This window comes from Mustelus asterias, chromosome 20 (genome assembly GCF_964213995.1).
Source record: "Mustelus asterias chromosome 20, sMusAst1.hap1.1, whole genome shotgun sequence".
Taxonomy (NCBI): Eukaryota; Metazoa; Chordata; class Chondrichthyes; order Carcharhiniformes; family Triakidae; genus Mustelus; species Mustelus asterias.
In genome coordinates this window covers 49,565,931-49,583,509 of record NC_135820.1, presented here as the reverse complement: position 1 = coordinate 49,583,509, position 17,579 = coordinate 49,565,931, and the positions used below count along the sequence as shown (strand labels likewise).

The 17,579-nt window shown below is 42.9% G+C and overlaps 1 protein-coding gene and 1 non-coding gene across 6 annotated transcripts in view; both read left to right on the top strand.

Annotated features, from left to right (window-relative positions):
• hnf4a (hepatocyte nuclear factor 4, alpha) overlaps window positions 1-17,579 on the top strand; it is a 175,819-nt gene that overhangs the window by 96,436 nt on the left and 61,804 nt on the right. The gene's annotated exons all lie outside the window — the stretch shown is intronic.
• On the top strand, window positions 13,506-13,608 carry LOC144508770 (U6 spliceosomal RNA). The gene has a single exon (XR_013500335.1). It is a non-coding gene; the product is annotated as a U6 spliceosomal RNA (small nuclear RNA).

Here is a 17,579-nt window from a genome sequence, read left to right as displayed (position 1 = left end):
AGAATATCCACTATGAATGGAAATTTTACTGGCTGGAGAAAGTTCCATATGCAGAACCTCCCTCACTTTTTGCTCCATCTATCTAGACTGTGGTGTTTTTAAGTTAGAAAGGGACAATTTAAGGCTTGCATGTTTCCACTTCGATATTGAATCACTTAAAACCATTCCACAGCTGCACACATAAGAATATCACTTTACCCCAAGTTTCAATGTGGTAGTGTCATGTTTCAAGATTTCAGGTCCATTTTTCATCTAAAAATTTTAGGTGTAGAATAGAATCCCTACAGTGCTGAAGGAGGCCATTCGGCCCATTGAGCCTGCACCGACAACAATCCCACCCAGGCCCTACCCCCATAATCCCCTCGTGTTTGTGTTGGATTTTGAAGCACAGTCACACGAGCAGCACAGTGGTTAGCAGTGCTGCCTCACAGCGCCAGGAACCCGAGTTCAATTCCAGCCTTGGGTGACTGACTGTGTGAAGTTTGCATGTTCTCCCTGTGTCTGCTCCAGTTTCCTCCCACAGTCCAAAGATGTGCGGTGGATTAGCCATGATAAATTGTCCCTTAGTGTCAGGGAGATTAGCAGGGTAAATACAAGGGGTTCTGGGGATAGGGCCTGGGTGGGATTATTGTCGGTGCAGACTCGATGGGCTGAATGGCCTCTTTCTGCACAGTAAGGATTCTATGATTCACACAGGTTTGAAAAGGAAGAGTATATATAGGATCCAGGAATAAACAATGGGGAAATGTGCTGATCAAAGTGAGGGAATTTGATCAAAATTATTACCTTGTATATTCTCACTCCATTGTCAAATAAGGCAGTTTAAAGATTTGCATCATGCCTCATGTCACCAAGTATTAAATGGGTCTGCTGGGATACACCTTTACTGCTCCCACTCATCCTGAGTAACCACATCAATGGGTAGGATTTTACCAGTGCCTTGATGATGGGCCATGAGGTGGGGCGGGGTCGTAAAATGGTAAGGGTAAGACTGGGGTGGAGGGGGGGTGTCCATCATCTCCTCACCCACCATGCCATTTTATGTGTGACATTCAGGATGGAAACACTTGTACCTTGCACCATATTTGAATGTGTAAGGAGCTTGAAGCTCAATAACAGCACAGCCCCAAAGCTGTTTTTCAAATTGCCTGTGGAATCTGTGATTCAGCAAATTGTGCTTGCAAACCTCCATGCCTTTCTCATGATGTTTGTTCCCTGACAGCATGGCCTTGCAAAGTTTTACCTGTCTCTGACAACTGCATCTTATTTATTCATTCATTTCGCACTCAAAGCCTATATGACTCTGCTATCATAACAGCTCTGTGGTTGAGAGAAACACAAATGTTATGCCATAATTTTCAATCAAAACTTCTCAATAAAAGTGTCACTATTGCAAGAGAAGCACCAAGACACTTTTATTTACATGCTGTTATTAAATTGTAGTCAAGTGTATTTATACAGGAAAAATTATCAGGAAAATACAAAAATGATACAGCATGTGCAACGCAAGTGTATAACCAGGGCCAATTTGAGCAATTTCATTCCCTTGCATAATGCTTCCGAAACTTTGTACAAAGATTCCCATAATTTAGCACAAATTGGCTTACTCAGAGAAACCATAAAGATTGCTTGGAAATAAATGGGAATGTTCTACTGGTGACATTGAGACATCAGACATTGAAGCAAAGAAGAAATTGAAGTACTCTATATCAAAAATATACTGCATTTATACTGGGAATGCTTAATTCTGACAATGAGACATACTTTTGAAATTGTCCTCTTCCCAATCTGTATTCCTTTAAGCATGACACTGATTTTGAGTGCACAAATTACTCTCACTTTGAATTTCACTTTGTTACGGATCTGTGCTAGATCGTGGTGAACATTTATGGCAGGAAAAGTATGCGACAGTATTCTGGCTTCAGTCCCTTTTCCCAACCGTTCTTTTTTAGTTAGGTTTGCATTTGGAAAGCTGTTAAATGTGCCTTTTAAATGTTTGTGATAAGACTTCTGCCTTGATAGCTCTCCTTCAGACAATGGTTAACTGGATAAAACTATGAGTATTATCCATGGTAATAAATTAACCTTCAGAATGTATATTTACTTTGATGAATGATGGTTTTGCTATTTGCATGCTATCTGAGCCTATTGTCAGTATTAAGAATCACCAAAACAACAACTTAAGATTGGATTCTAGTCAGATAATATTTTTCAAAGGTTTTAAGCGCTATTTATTGAGTGATAAAATTACCAGGCTATACATGCTATGACATTTTTCTACATGCATGGGGGTGGCACGGTGGCACAGTGGTTAGCACTGCTGCCTCACAACGGTTAGTACTGCTGCCTCACAGCGCCAGGAACTCGGGTTCGATTCCCGGCTTGGATCACTGTCTGTGTGGAGTTTGCATATTTTCCCCATGTCTGCGTGGGTTTCCTACGGGTGCTCCAGTTTCCTCCCACAGTCCAAAGATGTGCGGGTTAGGTGGATTGGCTGTGCTAAATTTCCCCTTAGTATCAGGGGACTAGCTAAGGTAAATGCATGGGGATAGGGCCTGGTTGGGATTGTGGTCAGTGCAGATTCGATGGGCCAAATGGCCTCCTTCTGCACTGTAGGTTTCTATGTGTGAAAATTTCTATTTAAACATGAAAAGCTCTTCAAGAATCTCTTACTGTACCTGTTGTGCTTTATTTCGTCTTGTCTTAATTGAGATGGTTTAATAGTAGATTTCAAGACATTTTAAAGGATAGGATTACGATGGTAAGGACTTCAAGTAAGATATATTTAGTTATTAATATGTCATTGGGATTCACTTTGAAAACTTTGCAGTGACTTTCTGTGCCTTCCTCCAGCCAATTTTTCATGAGGTCTGGCTTGAACAGGGCAAAAATATGATTGAAGATATATTTTGCTTCATTCTCACCTCCTTGTCCCTCCGCCCCACTTCCAAACACACGAGAGGTTATATAAGGGGATGGGCAAATTGGGGAATGACATTTTCTGGATTTCCCATTTGTTTTCCTTAGATTTTGGATTCTTTGTACGCTCATGATCTTGGGCAGACCAAAAGAGGACACTCCACCATTTATAAAATTGCATTTTACCAGAGGGCATGAAGGCTGTTGTCATTAAACACCAGCAATCATGAAGCAGAAACCCCTGGGAGAGTCTGGCAAGCCTAAATGACTCCAAGGCTAGATAGTCAGTGGGGTTCTAGTCAGCTGGGATCTAAGGTGACCCTCTGTGGTAGGATGATGTACATCCATTATTCTCCCCAGAAATGTGCTTCAATCAAGCATAGACCACTAATTCTAACCTGAAATCAAACTCAGCACCCGTCCGCATTTCCACATATCAGCCATAGCTCAGAGGTAGCATTTTCACCTCTGAGTCAGAATCATGTAGATTCAAGTCTCCTTCTAGCGACTTGAGCGCATGATACTCCACTGAAGTGTCAAAGATGCCATCTTTCAGATGATACGTTGAGTTGACACTCTGTCAGCCCTCTCAGGTGGGGCACTATTTTGATCGAAACCAGGGAGCTGTCTCAGGTGATCATCTGATCGTTATCTCATTGCTGTTTGCAGGACCTTGCCGTCCTCAAAATGGTGCTATGTTTGTTACAAAACAACAGTGACTATGTATCACATATACTTCATAGGCAGTAAAGCACTTTAGGATACCCTAAGGCAGTGGTTCCCAAAGGGTGCAGTGCGCCACACTGGTGCGGCAAGAGAGGATGGCAAGTGTGGCGGGAAGATTCAAGGACAATCAAAGGAACATTTAAACATGGATTAGATATTTTTCCAAAGTGATTGTTTTATACTTTCTGGATGTCCCATGATCATATTATAAAGTAGTTGTGTTCTATGTTATGAATCAAGCACTGCTAGGAGTTGTTTTTTTTTTGTTTTTGAATGTATTTCTTATCAATAAAAAATTTGGTGTAGCGCGAGCAAATCTTTATTCCGAAAGTGCGGCCCAGTGAAAAAGGTTTGGGAACCACTGCCCTAAGGTCATGTAAAATACGATATAATTTCAAATCCTTGAACAGAATTCTCCTTTCCGGGAATAAGAGCAGATTTGTCCAACCTCCAGATCCTGACATTGGTTACCGGCAGAATCTACCAGTCTCATCAAAGTCAATGCCACGCCTCACCCAAGCCACAATCAGGGACCATGCTGTGGGGGTCGAATTCAACAGGACCAGAAGATGCCCCGGTGGGAAGGGCTGGGAAATTCCACCCTAAATCCTGGGGCGGGCCTGGGGACAGGGAGTGTCTTTCTGCTGTGGTGGCGAATGAGAAACCACGCCATACCTTCCACCCCCAGCTTAATTCATTCTGCATCTGAGGGCTATGCACTCCGTGGCAAAGTGGGAGAGATGGTGTGCGTCCAGACGTCATACCAGGGTGCCATAAATGATCCCCCCACTCACAGCTGTGGTGATCGGGGGTCAAGGGTTGCTGGCGACCTCCATCCCAAACTCCGAGACAACCCCAGACCTTCTTCAAGTAAGTCCTGACTTTTGCATGCCTCTGGGCAGAGCATGTTTTCCCGCTGGCATAATAGTGAATCAGATGTGGGAGAAAAGGTTCCGGTTGGACCTCCATCTGCAAAACATTAGCGGGATGTGAACTGGTTTCACACCAGCATCCAATGGGATACTGATCCATCATGGAAGACCCCATTGTAAATTCACACCGGTATAAAACCAATTTTTGGACCTCCTGCCGAATTCTACACCCCGCCCCCAACCAGCTGGGGAATAGGAGAATTCCAGTCCTTCTTTCTTAGGATTGTCGTGTCAATTATACAGATAAAATTTGGTTCGTTATTTACTGCTTAGCAGAAAATCTTTTGTTTCAATTGTTTGCACAATATACAGTATATAGATAGTTCTACATTGCAAAATCTACAGTTAAAGCCATAATTGGAAATGATGTGTAAGATTAGATTCCCAATTATCCTTTTTCACTCATTTCCACAACGTCAAGCAGCAACATGTTTTCCTAAAGTAACAGCAGTGGTCAAAACAATAAGATTCAAAACCCAAATTATCTAGGACTTCAGCTTATATAAGGAAATTTTCAGAATACATCAAACTTTATCTGATCTGAAATTATAATGTGCAGAACGCTAATCTTTAAAGAATTACTTTATGAGCTACGATATGGTCGACCCTAAAGAGAGAGCAATGTACAAGGAAGGACGCCCGGGCTGGCACCATGATATCGAAGGATAATTTAATGGGTGAGATTTTATGGGTGTGGGATGGCAGGGCACAATGTCAATGATGCCATTCCCGGTGCTGAACCACACTACCCACCCTCGTTGCAAATTTACCAGCAGTGGGGAGGTGTCGGGTGGCAGTGGAGCAATTAAATAAACAACTAATGGCCACTTAAGAGCCTCCACCTTTTCCTTTATACATTCATGGGACATGGGTGTCGCTGGCTGGCCAGCATTTATTGGCCATCCCTTGAACTGAATGGCTTGCTGGGCCATTTTAGAGGGCAACTGAGAATCAACCACATTGCTGTGGCTCTGCAGTCACATGTAAGTCAGACGAGGTTAGGACGACACATTTCCTTCCTGAAAGGATATTAGTGAACCAGATGGGTTTTTACGTAAATCAACAATGATAGATTTTAATTCCAGACATCTTTTACTGAATTCATGGAGGGATTCGAACCCGGGTCCCCAGAACATTAGCAGAGTTTTTGGATTAATAGTCGAGTGATAATACCACTGGGCCATTGCCTCCCACCTGCCACCACTGGGTTCTTACCTACAGTAGGAGAATGGGGTGGCAAGAGTCCAGACCAGCTAGTAAAACCTGGTACGCTGCTGGCTAGGTATAGGTTGGCAGTTGCTTCCTTTTGGGTTCCCTGCGCCAATCAGAGCCAAAATCCCCTCCCTCCTCCCCCACCCCCATGGTGTTATTCCTAACTCCATGTTTTACCCACACTGCCCTGTCCACCCCAGCCCCCACCTTCTTCACCTGGGCCTGTCAGCTTTGGCACCATCGAGACCCCAGATTTATCTCAACTCTGGACATCCATCGCAGCCCACATCCCTCACCACCACTCCCACTGCTGCGACTGGGATATAAGACCCATCGGTTATTTGATTGGCTGACAGCTTTCAGAGGCAGTCCGTCCTCATCACTGGGACTGAAAGGCTCGCTTCAAACCAATTAACATCTCAACAGCCGTCAAATAGCTGTGGGGCAAGCCAGTCAAGGGAGGGTGAGCTCGCCCCCAACCTTTACAATGGGGATCCCACCCCCAGCGTAAAATTTGGCCCAATGAGTCCACATGGGTGCCAAGTGGCTTTCATCAAGAGTTCATTGTGAAAACTGGATTGCATGCTGCCCATGGTTAATGGTTTGAAAATGGTAGATGAGTAGTTTGAATTTCTGATGTGCATTTCCATGGACAAAGTTCCTCAGCAACAGCACGGACATAAACCATCAGCCTCGTAATGTATACCCACACACTGCTACAGAACAGCAGGGCAAAGGCTCTGATTCTTTACAAGTTGTACTCTTTGGATTAGGCAGGTTATCTGGGGAAGCTATTGCATTCGGTCACAAAGAGATCATTATAGGTCCACTCAAACTGCACTACTTTTACACACTTTGAATTCCTGACTTGGAAAATATAGAGCTAAAGCTTCAAAATTACTCTTAACAATTTTGGTACGTGAATGTTCAATTTATGATGATACTGTGTTATTAACACATTTTATGTTTGAGGAAGACTGCTTTAAGATGCAATGTTTTGTTACAAGCAGTCAGTTTGCTTGGTAAGAATACAGCAGATGTTATCTATGGTAACCTTCTCTCAACATGTGCGTGATGTTCTTTTAGTTACAATGTATTACGTTTAGTGATGTCTTGAGGAGTGTACATATTACAGAGGAGGTGGTGCTGGAAGTCTTAAAGTGCATCAAGGTAGATAAATCCCTGGGACCTGATGAAGCGTATCCTAGGACATTGTGACAGGCTAGGGAGGAAATTGCGGGTCCCCTAGCCGAGATATTTGAATCATCGATAGTCACAGGTGAGGTGCCTGAAGATTGGAGAGTGGCAAATGTTGTGCCTTTGTTTAAAAAGGGCTGCAGGGAAAAGCCTGGGAACTACAGGCCAGTGAGCCTCACATCTGTGGTGGGTAAGTTGTTGGAAGGTATTTTGAGAGACTGAATCTACAGGCATTTAGATCAGTCCTCTACAGGCAAGGACTGATTAGGGACAGTCAGCATAGCTTTGTGAGTGGAAAATCATGTCTCACAAATTTGATTGAGTTTTTTGAAGGGGTAACCAAGAAGGTAGATGAGGGCAGTGCAGTTGATGTTGTCTACATGGACTTTAGCAAGGCCTTTGACAAGGTACCGCATGGGAGGTTGTTGCATAAGGTTAAATCTCACGGGATCCAGGGTGAGGTATCTGCTGTGTGGGTGGTTATTTTGCTTAATGAGCTTTTGTTTACCAAAGAAAAGGATCCTTGGGGTGTTTTCTTGATTAAAGTAATGAAAAGGTGAGTTAGGTATACAGGGTCATATAGTCATGTGATACTCAAAATGGAACAAACTAGGTTTGCAAACAGCTTTTGGAGTTCAGTTGCTGGAGAGGGTTGTTTAAAGATAGCAGCTTACAAGCAGTGCTCTCTCTCTCTATAAAATCTCTCTGGAATCTCCAAAATTGTTAACAAAGCTGTTTGCTAACTGGATTTGCTAACTATTTTTAAAGTGGGCTTTAAGTCTATAAGACTTTATTGCTTAATTGGAACTGAATGGTAATAAGTTAGAAGTTAATTTATTTCTTTGTTCCTTGTTTCTTTTCATTTTTAAAGATTATTCAATGGTTAAGCAATAAACTGTTTCATTTTGTTAGAGTTATACTTAAACCGTGTTATGAAAAAAGCTTGACTTGATAAAAAGATCCCTAATTTTGGAATTACTCTTCAGGCATCCTTTCCCTACATTTATGCTAAAACAGAAAAATTGTTTGGATATGGTCTGGCATCATAATATAGCTTGAGGTTTCTGATCTAGCACCCGAACAAATTGATTTGCAGGACAATTCTCTGCTATTGTAGTTGTGGTATGAGTAATTTCAAATAAATGAGTTATAATAGAAGACAGAGAAATGTCATGCAAATTCTGTTTGCCAAGATATGGCATGGTGTTCTAGAGTCAGAGAGGTTTACAGCATAGAAACAGGCCCTTTGGCCCAACTTGTCCATGCCGTCCTTTTTTTTAGACCCCTAAGCTAATCCTAATCGCCCGCATTTGGCCCATATCCCTCTGTACCCATTTTACCCATGTAACTATCTAAATGCTTTTTAAAAGACAACGTTGTACCCGCCTCTACTACTACCTCTGGCAGCTTGTTCCAGACACTCACCACCCTCTGTGTGAAAAAATTGCCACTCTGGACACTTTTGTATCTCTTCCCTCTCACCTTAAACCTCTGCCCTCCAGTTTTAGACTCCCCTACCTTTGGGAAAAGATATTGACTATCTAGCTGATCTCTGCCCCTCATTATTTTATAGACCTCGATAAAATCACCCCTCAGCCTCCTACGCTCCAGAGAAAAAAGTCCCAGTCTATCCAACCTCTCCTTATAACGCAAACCATCAAGTCCCGGTAGCATCCTCGTAAATCTTTTCTGCACTCTTTCTAGTTTAATAATATCCTTTCTACAATAGGGTGACCAGAACTGCACACAGTATTCCATGTGTGGCCTTACCAATGCCTTGTACAACTTCAACAAGATGTCCCAATTCCTGTATTCAATGTTCTGATCAATGAAAACCAAGCATGCCGAATGCCTTCTTCACCACTCTGTCCACCTGTGACTCCACTTTCAAGGAGCTATGAACATGTACCCCTAGATCTCTTTGTTCTGTAACTCTCCCCAACGCCCTACCGTTAACTGAGTAAGTCCTGCCCTGGTTCAATCTACCAAAATGCATCCACCTCATATTTGTCTAACTTAAACTCCATCTGCCATTCGTCAGCCCAGTGGCCCAATTGATCAAGATCCCGTTGCAATCGAAGATAACTTTCTTCACTGTCCACTATGCCACCAATCTTGGGGTCATCTGCAAACTTACTAACCATGCCTCCTATATTCTCATCCAAATCATTTATAAATGATAAATAACAGTGGACCCAGCACTGATCCTTGACGCACACCTCTGGCCACAGGCCTCCAGTTTGAAAAACAACCACTACAACCACCCTCTGGCTTCTGTCAAGAAGCCAATTTTGTATCCATTTAGATACCTCACCCTGGATCCCGTGAGATTTAACCTTATGCAACAACCTCCCATGCGGTACCTTGTCAAAGGCCTTGCTAAAGTCCATGTAGACAACATCAACTGCACTGCCCTCATCTACCTTCTTGGTTACCCCTTCAAAAAACTCAATCAAATTTGTGAGACATGATTTTCCACTCACAAAGCTATGCTGACTGTCCCTAATCAGTCCTTGCCTGTAGAGGACTGATCTAAATGCCTGTAGATTCAGTCTCTCAAAATACCTTCCAACAACTTACCCACCACAGATGTGAGGCTCACTAGCCTGTAGTTCCCAGGCTTTTCCCTGCAGCCCTTTTTAAACAAAGGCACAACATTTGCCACTCTCCAATCTTCAGGCACCTCACCTGTGACTATCGATGATTCAAATATCTCGGCTAGGGGACCCGCAATTTCCTCCCTAGCCTGTCACAATGTCCTAGGATACGCTTCATCAGGTCCCAGGGATTTATCTACCTTGATGCACTTTAAGACTTCCAGCACCACCTCCTCTGTAATATGTACACTCCTCAAGACATCACTAAACGTAATACATTGTAACTAAAAGAACATCACGCACATGTTGAGAGAAGGTTACCATAGATATGGAGCGAACATAGGAAGCAAATAGCAAAAGAAACCAACCTGATGGTTGCAAAAGCAGAGGTAATGAATTCTTGATCCAAAGCACTGAGTTGATGATTTACTAACATTTGTACAAATGCTTTCCCAAGAGACCAAGTTTAAAAATCATCACTTAGTATTTCTGTGGGAAAGAAACTGAACCAAGGCATGGCACTGGAGGTTAAATGAATGGGTAACATAATTGATCATCATTGATCTGTCGAGGAAATGCGATTAACTAAACAAATGGCGATTGCCAATTCCTGAAAGGGCGGAAATCTCCAGTCGCCCTCTACAGCGGGTTTTCCCATGGCACAGGTGGCTCACCACCAGCTGTATCTTCCAGCCCCCTCAAAGTCTGTGGCGATTTCCATTCCTCACCTGTCGTGCCACCAGAGAACCGGCGGAGGGGGTCAACTTCAGCAAGACCATAAGATCCCACCAGCAGGAGGGGACTTGATGCTAAAAGGAAGGCAGGCAAGACTTCCATGACGTATCTCCGGCAAGCGGCCTCTGATTTGCCTGCACTGCCATCACCTCAGTGTTGTGATGATCCAGGTGCCATTTTTAAAGGCCACTCCAGTGCATGATGAGCACAAAAGTAAACATTTTTCAGCCAGGTGCACCTCTAGCACCCCCAGCACTACCCTGGATCAACCTGGCTTCATCGTGGAATCACTCTGGCATGACCCTCTCTCTCACACGAGCGCTGCGATCGCCTTCGAACACCCCTCAAAGTACTGAAGGTACACGCTTTCTGAGACCAGTCATACATTGCGCCGCTTTGACATCATGCCGCCATGGAAGCATTTCTTGACATAAGGATTCTGGCAAATGGGCCTGATAATGATATGGGAATATATTGCAATGAGGTTTCTGACGTTGAACAGTGGGAAATGCTGCCTGCCACTGGTGAGAGGAGGGGATGATCATTCCCAGCTTTTACGTCGATGTGATACACACACGACTTCTCACAATATTTTCTTTCCGCTCTTGCTGCCAAACCCGTTCGATACGACCGGGATCGGAAAATCTTAGCTTGTGTTTTGAGTTTTGCAAATGTGGGCTGGTTTGGTATGTTGGGGAAGTAAATTCTCAGGCCAGGAATTTGTTCATTCCGAGCATGGGCTACACTGAACTGATTAAGGGATACCAGCCTGATGTAAGTGGCATTCACCAGGGAGTCCGAGTCTGGGTCCTAGCCTGTACCCCATAGAAAAGTAGAGAGATCAACCCCCTTTACAAGGTGGTGAAAGGCCTTTTTGAACAATTCTATCCGGTCAGGGTTGCCAGCTGAAGGCTGAGTAACTGTTCAGTGCCACAATCGCTATTTCCCACCTCTGTTCTTGCAGGAATCTAGGATGTGCCCAAATGGTCCTGTATGCCATGCAGCTGTGTTGAACTTAGAAAGTAAAAACAGGAAGTGCTGGAAACACTCAGCAGGTCGGGCAGCATCTGTGGAGTGAGGAACAGCGTTGATGCTTCAAGTTGTATATGGCCTGCTGTGGATATCCAGCACCTTCTGTTTTTATTTCAGATTTCCAGTATCCACAGTGCTTTTATTCAAATTCGGAAACCTCCATCTACCAGGTTAGAATTCCTAGCTGGACTTTCCACTGAGAGAGAAATCCTGTGGACTTTAGGGTTCTGATCTTTTATCCAAGCTTGTTGACTGCAGTTGGTACAATACCTGCTCCTCAATAAGCTTTCATAATATTGTTTGGTGGGATTATACTAATTAATTAAAAATACTTCCAGAAACATTTGAAAGATATTTATAGAAACATCTGGAAGAAGACATATTAAGCACTCTTCAGTTTTGGTACCATTTTGCACTTTTCTTTTTATATTGGCAATAGGGAATTGCATTTAAAAGGATTTGATCATACTATACTTTTCACTGCAACACATGGTAAAGAAGGACTGTTTCTAAACTGAAGAAGCGATATTCTAATAGAATTAGAAACTGATTTGGCATGAAATTTTGGAAGCTCATGGCTCGCCTACTCGATTGCTACAATCTTTCTCTTTTAACTTAGTAATGTACATGTTTTGCGTAATATTCAGTATTTAAACTTGTGTCCATTTATTTGTATAGTATTTAAGCTATGTGTCATTGCCCTGTACATTATTTGTGTCTGTGGGTTCATAGTGTAATACAAACAGAATGACTTAACTCTTTCCTAACAGACTAAGGCAAACGGAATGCATCCTTTGAATGAGTAACAGTAATGGTTGTAGTAAAGTGACTAAAGTGTTTGTATTTCTTTCAATTTAGTATAATATATTTACTGCTCATAATGTGGTCTCCTCTGTACCTGGGACTCAAAATACAGATTGGGTGACTGGCTGAACACTGCTGCTCAGTCCACAACCATGACCCCACGCTTCCAGTTGCTTGCCATTTTAATTCAGCATCTTACTCTGATGCTCACATTCCTGTCCTTGGCCTGCTGCAATGTTCCAGTGGAGCCCAATACAAGCTCAGGGAATAGCACTTCCTCTTCTGATTAGGCACTTTATCGCTTTCTGGATTCAACATTGAATTCAATAATTTCAGACCATGAAACCTATACCTCTATACCCCATTTGATTCTGGTATTTTTTTGTTAGTGTGTGCCAGTCTGAATCCTGTTTTTCATGTTTTTGCTGTTGGACAGAGTTTTAAAGTTTATTTATTAGTGTCACAAGTAGGCTTACATTAACACGGCAATGAAGTTACTGCGAAAATCCCCTAGTCGCCACACTCTGGCGCCTGTTCAGGTTGTTCATTACTCTGCCAAACTCCATCTGAACAAATGTTTTGTCTGTTTACTACAACCATTACTGTTCTCTTTGCCTTTTGTTCTGTGACATCTTTGTCATTGAATCTTTCTCTCCCTCTACCCTATCGCTAGCCTTCATTTCTGGTCCTCCTCTCCCTCCTTTTGCAATCCATCACATTTCTGTCAGCTTCTGTCAGACCTGCTGAGATTTTCCAGCATTTTCTGTTTTTATTTCAGATTCCAGCATCCGCGGTATTTTGCCTTTTACATTTCTATCCCCCTTCAGTTCTGAAGTCCTATTTGACCCAAAACATTGGGTGGGATTCTCCCAGCCTTGTGTTTCTCAGTGGTGGGAAGTGGCATGCTGTTTGTCCGCAGGCAGTGGCATTCTCTGGTCTCACTGCCAACAATGGGATTTCCCATTGAAGGCACACCACACCACTAGGAAACCCACGAGTGGGGGTGCGCTGCTGGCAGCACCAGAGAATCCCACCACCGGCAAACGTGCTGAGAATCCCACTCGATTACTCTGTTTCACTTTCCACAGATGCTGTCAGACCTGCTGAGTATTTCCAGCACTTACTGTTTTCATTTCAGATTTCCAGCATCTTCCGTATTTTACTTTTGTTTTAGTATCTTTGAACACCCTACAATAGGAAGCAGCCAAAACCTTACTTTGAATCATTGGTATGAAAATTGAAGGGATACACCAGACAAAATAACACAAATGACAGACCTGTAAAGCGATCTGCATGTAAATTCTCACTGTGTACTATGGTAAATGAAACCATAGCAACAAACAAATAGAACTCGCTCCGGCAGCATATATACTAAAATTGGAACGATACAGAGAAGATTAGCATGGCCCCTGCGCAAGGATGACATGCAAATTCGTGAGGCGTTCCATATTTGTGGGCAGCACGGTGGCACAGTGGTTAGCACTGCTGCCTCACAGCGCCAGGGACCTGGGTTCAATTCCCGGCTTGGGTCACTGTCTGTGTGGAGTTTGCACATTCTCCCCGTGTCTGCATGGGTTTCCTCCGGGTGCTCGGTTTCCTCCCACAGACCGAAAGATGTGCTGGTTAGGTGCATTGGCCATGCTAAATTCTCCCTCAGTGTACCTGAACAGGCACCGGAGTGTGGCGACTAGGGGATTTTCACAGTAACTTCATTGCAGTGTTAATGTAAGCCTGCTTGTGACACTAATAAATAAACTTTAAACTAAACTTTTAAAAACTCATTCCTAATTACCTGCAGATGTACAGATCAAAGATGTACAGATATACAAAGATGTACAGATTAAAGATGAAAAATTTTAATCAACTGAAACGCTTAAAATGCTTCTTTTTTAAAAAAAACAAACTTTTTAAGTAATTTAAATTTCTTTGTCCAAAATACAGATTTAGCTAAAATGAAAAACATAATACAATTACAAATTTCACAATAACATAATTAAATTTACTGTACCTACTTAATTACCATAATATCTTTCAATATCTCTAATAATGTTTTTACTTGAGGACATTTTGGGTTTCCCAAAAGTCTGGACTTGGATCTATGTGCTCTCTTGTCTTTGTTGCTTGAGCATGTGGAACATGCATCATTTCCGAGGAGATAACAGTAGTATGTAGGTAGTCCAGCTGATAAAATAATCAGTTTCCAGCAGTACCTGCTCAGGGGTGTTGTGTTGAGAGGTGCGGAAGGTGCGGTTTTAAAATGATTTAAGGATAATCTTGATTGAGTTTATATTGTATACGTGAGACCCATTTTGGGATTGGTTAGATTGTACCGATTGCACAGGTTGCGGCTTTTGTTCATGTAAAGCTATCCCAAAGACACACAGGAAAAGGTGCTGCACTATTCCTTAATCCACAGATGTTCTACATTCTAGAGGGTTGACCTTGCTGTTTGACGGGTGGTGGCTACGCAAAGTGGGCAACAGCAAATCAGCTCATTGCAAGAGGCGTGTAAAAGAAGCTGTCTCTTTCTCATTTTGAAATGCTGAGCTCCATTCCCCAAATCCCAGAACACCTGACAAGCTTGGTAGTAAAAGGGGACCTATAGGTAGGAAAGTATTTTACGGGGACTTCCAGACTATATAAGGTAGAGACCTTTTTGGGATCCTTCTTGTTAATTTTTGTATTTGTTTCTGCCATACATAGGCTTTCATGAACCTTTGTATCAGCTGCTTTTATTTTTTTTGCCCCAGGTCCTTTACTGGAACTAAGTGGTTTGCCAGTGAAGATTATGTGGGTTGATGTGTCAAAAGGGATAGAGAGCAGGTTAGGATGCCCAAGGGCAGCTCCATGCCCTTCTGCTGACACTCCCACCTCTCCAACTTCAAACTTATCTTCCAGAAAACCTCCAGCGCATTACTAAGAGCTGTAAATGCCTGACTAATCTTTATGCATGCCAAACCTTACATGGGTTTGCAGGAAAGATCAGGAACCAGTGATGTGTGATTGGTACATGCTGCGAGACGTCACCAACCATTTCTGTAGCCTTTACACACCTGCAGGCCAGTGACTGCACAGAGTCCAAATTCACTTTTTAATGGCACAGCCTTATTTAGATGTCCTAGACACCTTATGCAAGTTTTAGGACCCCAAATCAAAGAATAGAATCATTGAATCCCTACAGAGCAGAAGTAGGCCATTTGGCCCATCAAGTCTTCACTGACCACAATCCCACCCAGGCCCTATCCCCTTAACCCCACGCGTTTATCCTGCTATTCCCCCGACACTATGGGGCAATTTAGCATGGCCTATCAACCTAACCCGCACATCTTTGGACTGTGGGAGGAAACCAGAACACCTGGAGGAAACCCACGCAGACACAAGGAGAACGTGCAAACTGCACACAGACAATGATCCAAGGCCGGAATTGAACCTGGGTCCCTGGCACTATGAGGCAGCAGGACTAACCACTGTGCCACTGTGCTGTATGGGAAGCGAGTACCTGCTGGGTCCTGTGATCTAGGCACGCATTATTGAGTTAGTAGCCCCTTAAAAGTACAATTCCCAAATCCACCCCAAAAGTATGCCTCTGCTCCATCTTCAGAATGACATTCCTCCTGGACCAGTGCAACATTTTCCCATTTCCCATGCCAGACATCCTGTGGCTTGCTCAGTTGATTGTCAGGTTAGCATAAAAGTGGTTTGATGGGGTTGGCCCAAGACAGGTACTGATGGAAGCTGATCATTTCAACAAACTAAATGCTGCTGATCATTCCTTGGAAATGAATGTGAGTTAGATTAAAGTTACCCAAATTCATTTCACCAAACTCCCTTAACAGCCCAGGAGATAAAGGATGCTTTCATCCCATCAGTCTGGGTTGTATCTGAATTGTGGTCTTATCAATTAAAAAAAAGATATCTAACTCCCTGCACCAACTCTATGATTTCCCACATTTAATGCCAGCTTTATCAATTCCTCTCCCAGTTTAGTTGCCAGAACAATATACCAGAAAATGAAAGAAGAGGAAAGATAAATTGTTATGGCGTCAGATTTGTTCTGCCAAATGTTTCTTTCTTCCCCTCAGTTTTTCCTATCAAAAGAAACTTAGATTATCTTTGGGGGCCAGTAAATTTAAGGTAATATTCAGATTGAAGGATCTTTGTTGGGAATCACTTACTTTGCCTGATTTATCTAACTCCATCATTTAACAATGTAGCAGGAGTGGTCTTCCCCTAGAAATCAGCCACTTCTTACGAGTGTACAGCTGGGAGTGTTCATAATCTTAACTTGAGTAATATAAATAATGTAAACAAAATCTAAGTCATTTGTGTATTAATAGGTATGCAAACACTAGACAACAAAGCCGAAATTAGTTCCTAGCTGCAAGGGATTGGCTGACAACGCTAGTTACTGGGTGGCACAGTGGTAGAGTGGTTAGCAGTACTGCCTCACGGTGCCAGGGACCCGGGTTCAATTCCGGCCTTGGGTTACTGTGTGGAGTTTGCACGTTCTCCCTGTGTCTGCATGGATTTGCTTCGGTTTCTTTCCACAGTCCACAGATGTGCAGGTTAGGTGGATTGACCATGGTAAATTACCCCTTAGTGTCTCAAGATGTATAGGTTAGATGGATTAGCCATGGTAAACGTGTGGGGTTACTGGGATAGGGCGAAGGAGAGGGCCTGGGTAAGATATTCTGTCAGAGAGTTAGTATAGACTCGATGGGCCAGATGGCCTCCTTCTGCACTGTAGTGATTCTATGATACTGCTTTTGGTTGCTTCCTGCCAGGGTGCTCAACATCACTCTGAACTATAATTTATTGATGAATAGCGACTGGTGCTTCCTGGTGGAGTTTGTCAGTCATATTAGAAAAATGTTAGCTTCGTATTAGCATAGATTTAAACATTTTATGCTCAAGAAAGGGAGCTGGTTAATTCGGTTAGCTAGCTTGTGGCTCAGAATAACACCAACAACACAGGTTCGATTTCTGTTCTGGTTGGGGTAGACTTGGAAATGGCTCCTCACCATATCCCTGAGAGTGGAAGGCAATGGCAAACCAACGCTGACAAACTCCACCTAGAGTTCACGGTGAATGATCAGCAGATAATGAGCCAAAGAGCTGTGTTCAGGTAGATGAATAATGCCCAAGAAAGACAGCTACAAACTTAGAACATACACTGAATTTCAAAACTTTGAACAGAACTTCTCATCCATTTTCAACAAAATATAACATGCTACAGGCAGGAAGAAAAATAGACAACTTACATACTCTATGAACAGTGTCTGGATAGCTAAATGTGAAGTAGGGAGTAACCTAGAAGCAAGCCATTGAGCAAAACACAAAACTACAGACATATTTAACTTCATAGTCAAAGCTGTCAGAAGAGCTAATGATCAAACAGAACACTCGATATCAGATCTCACCTTGA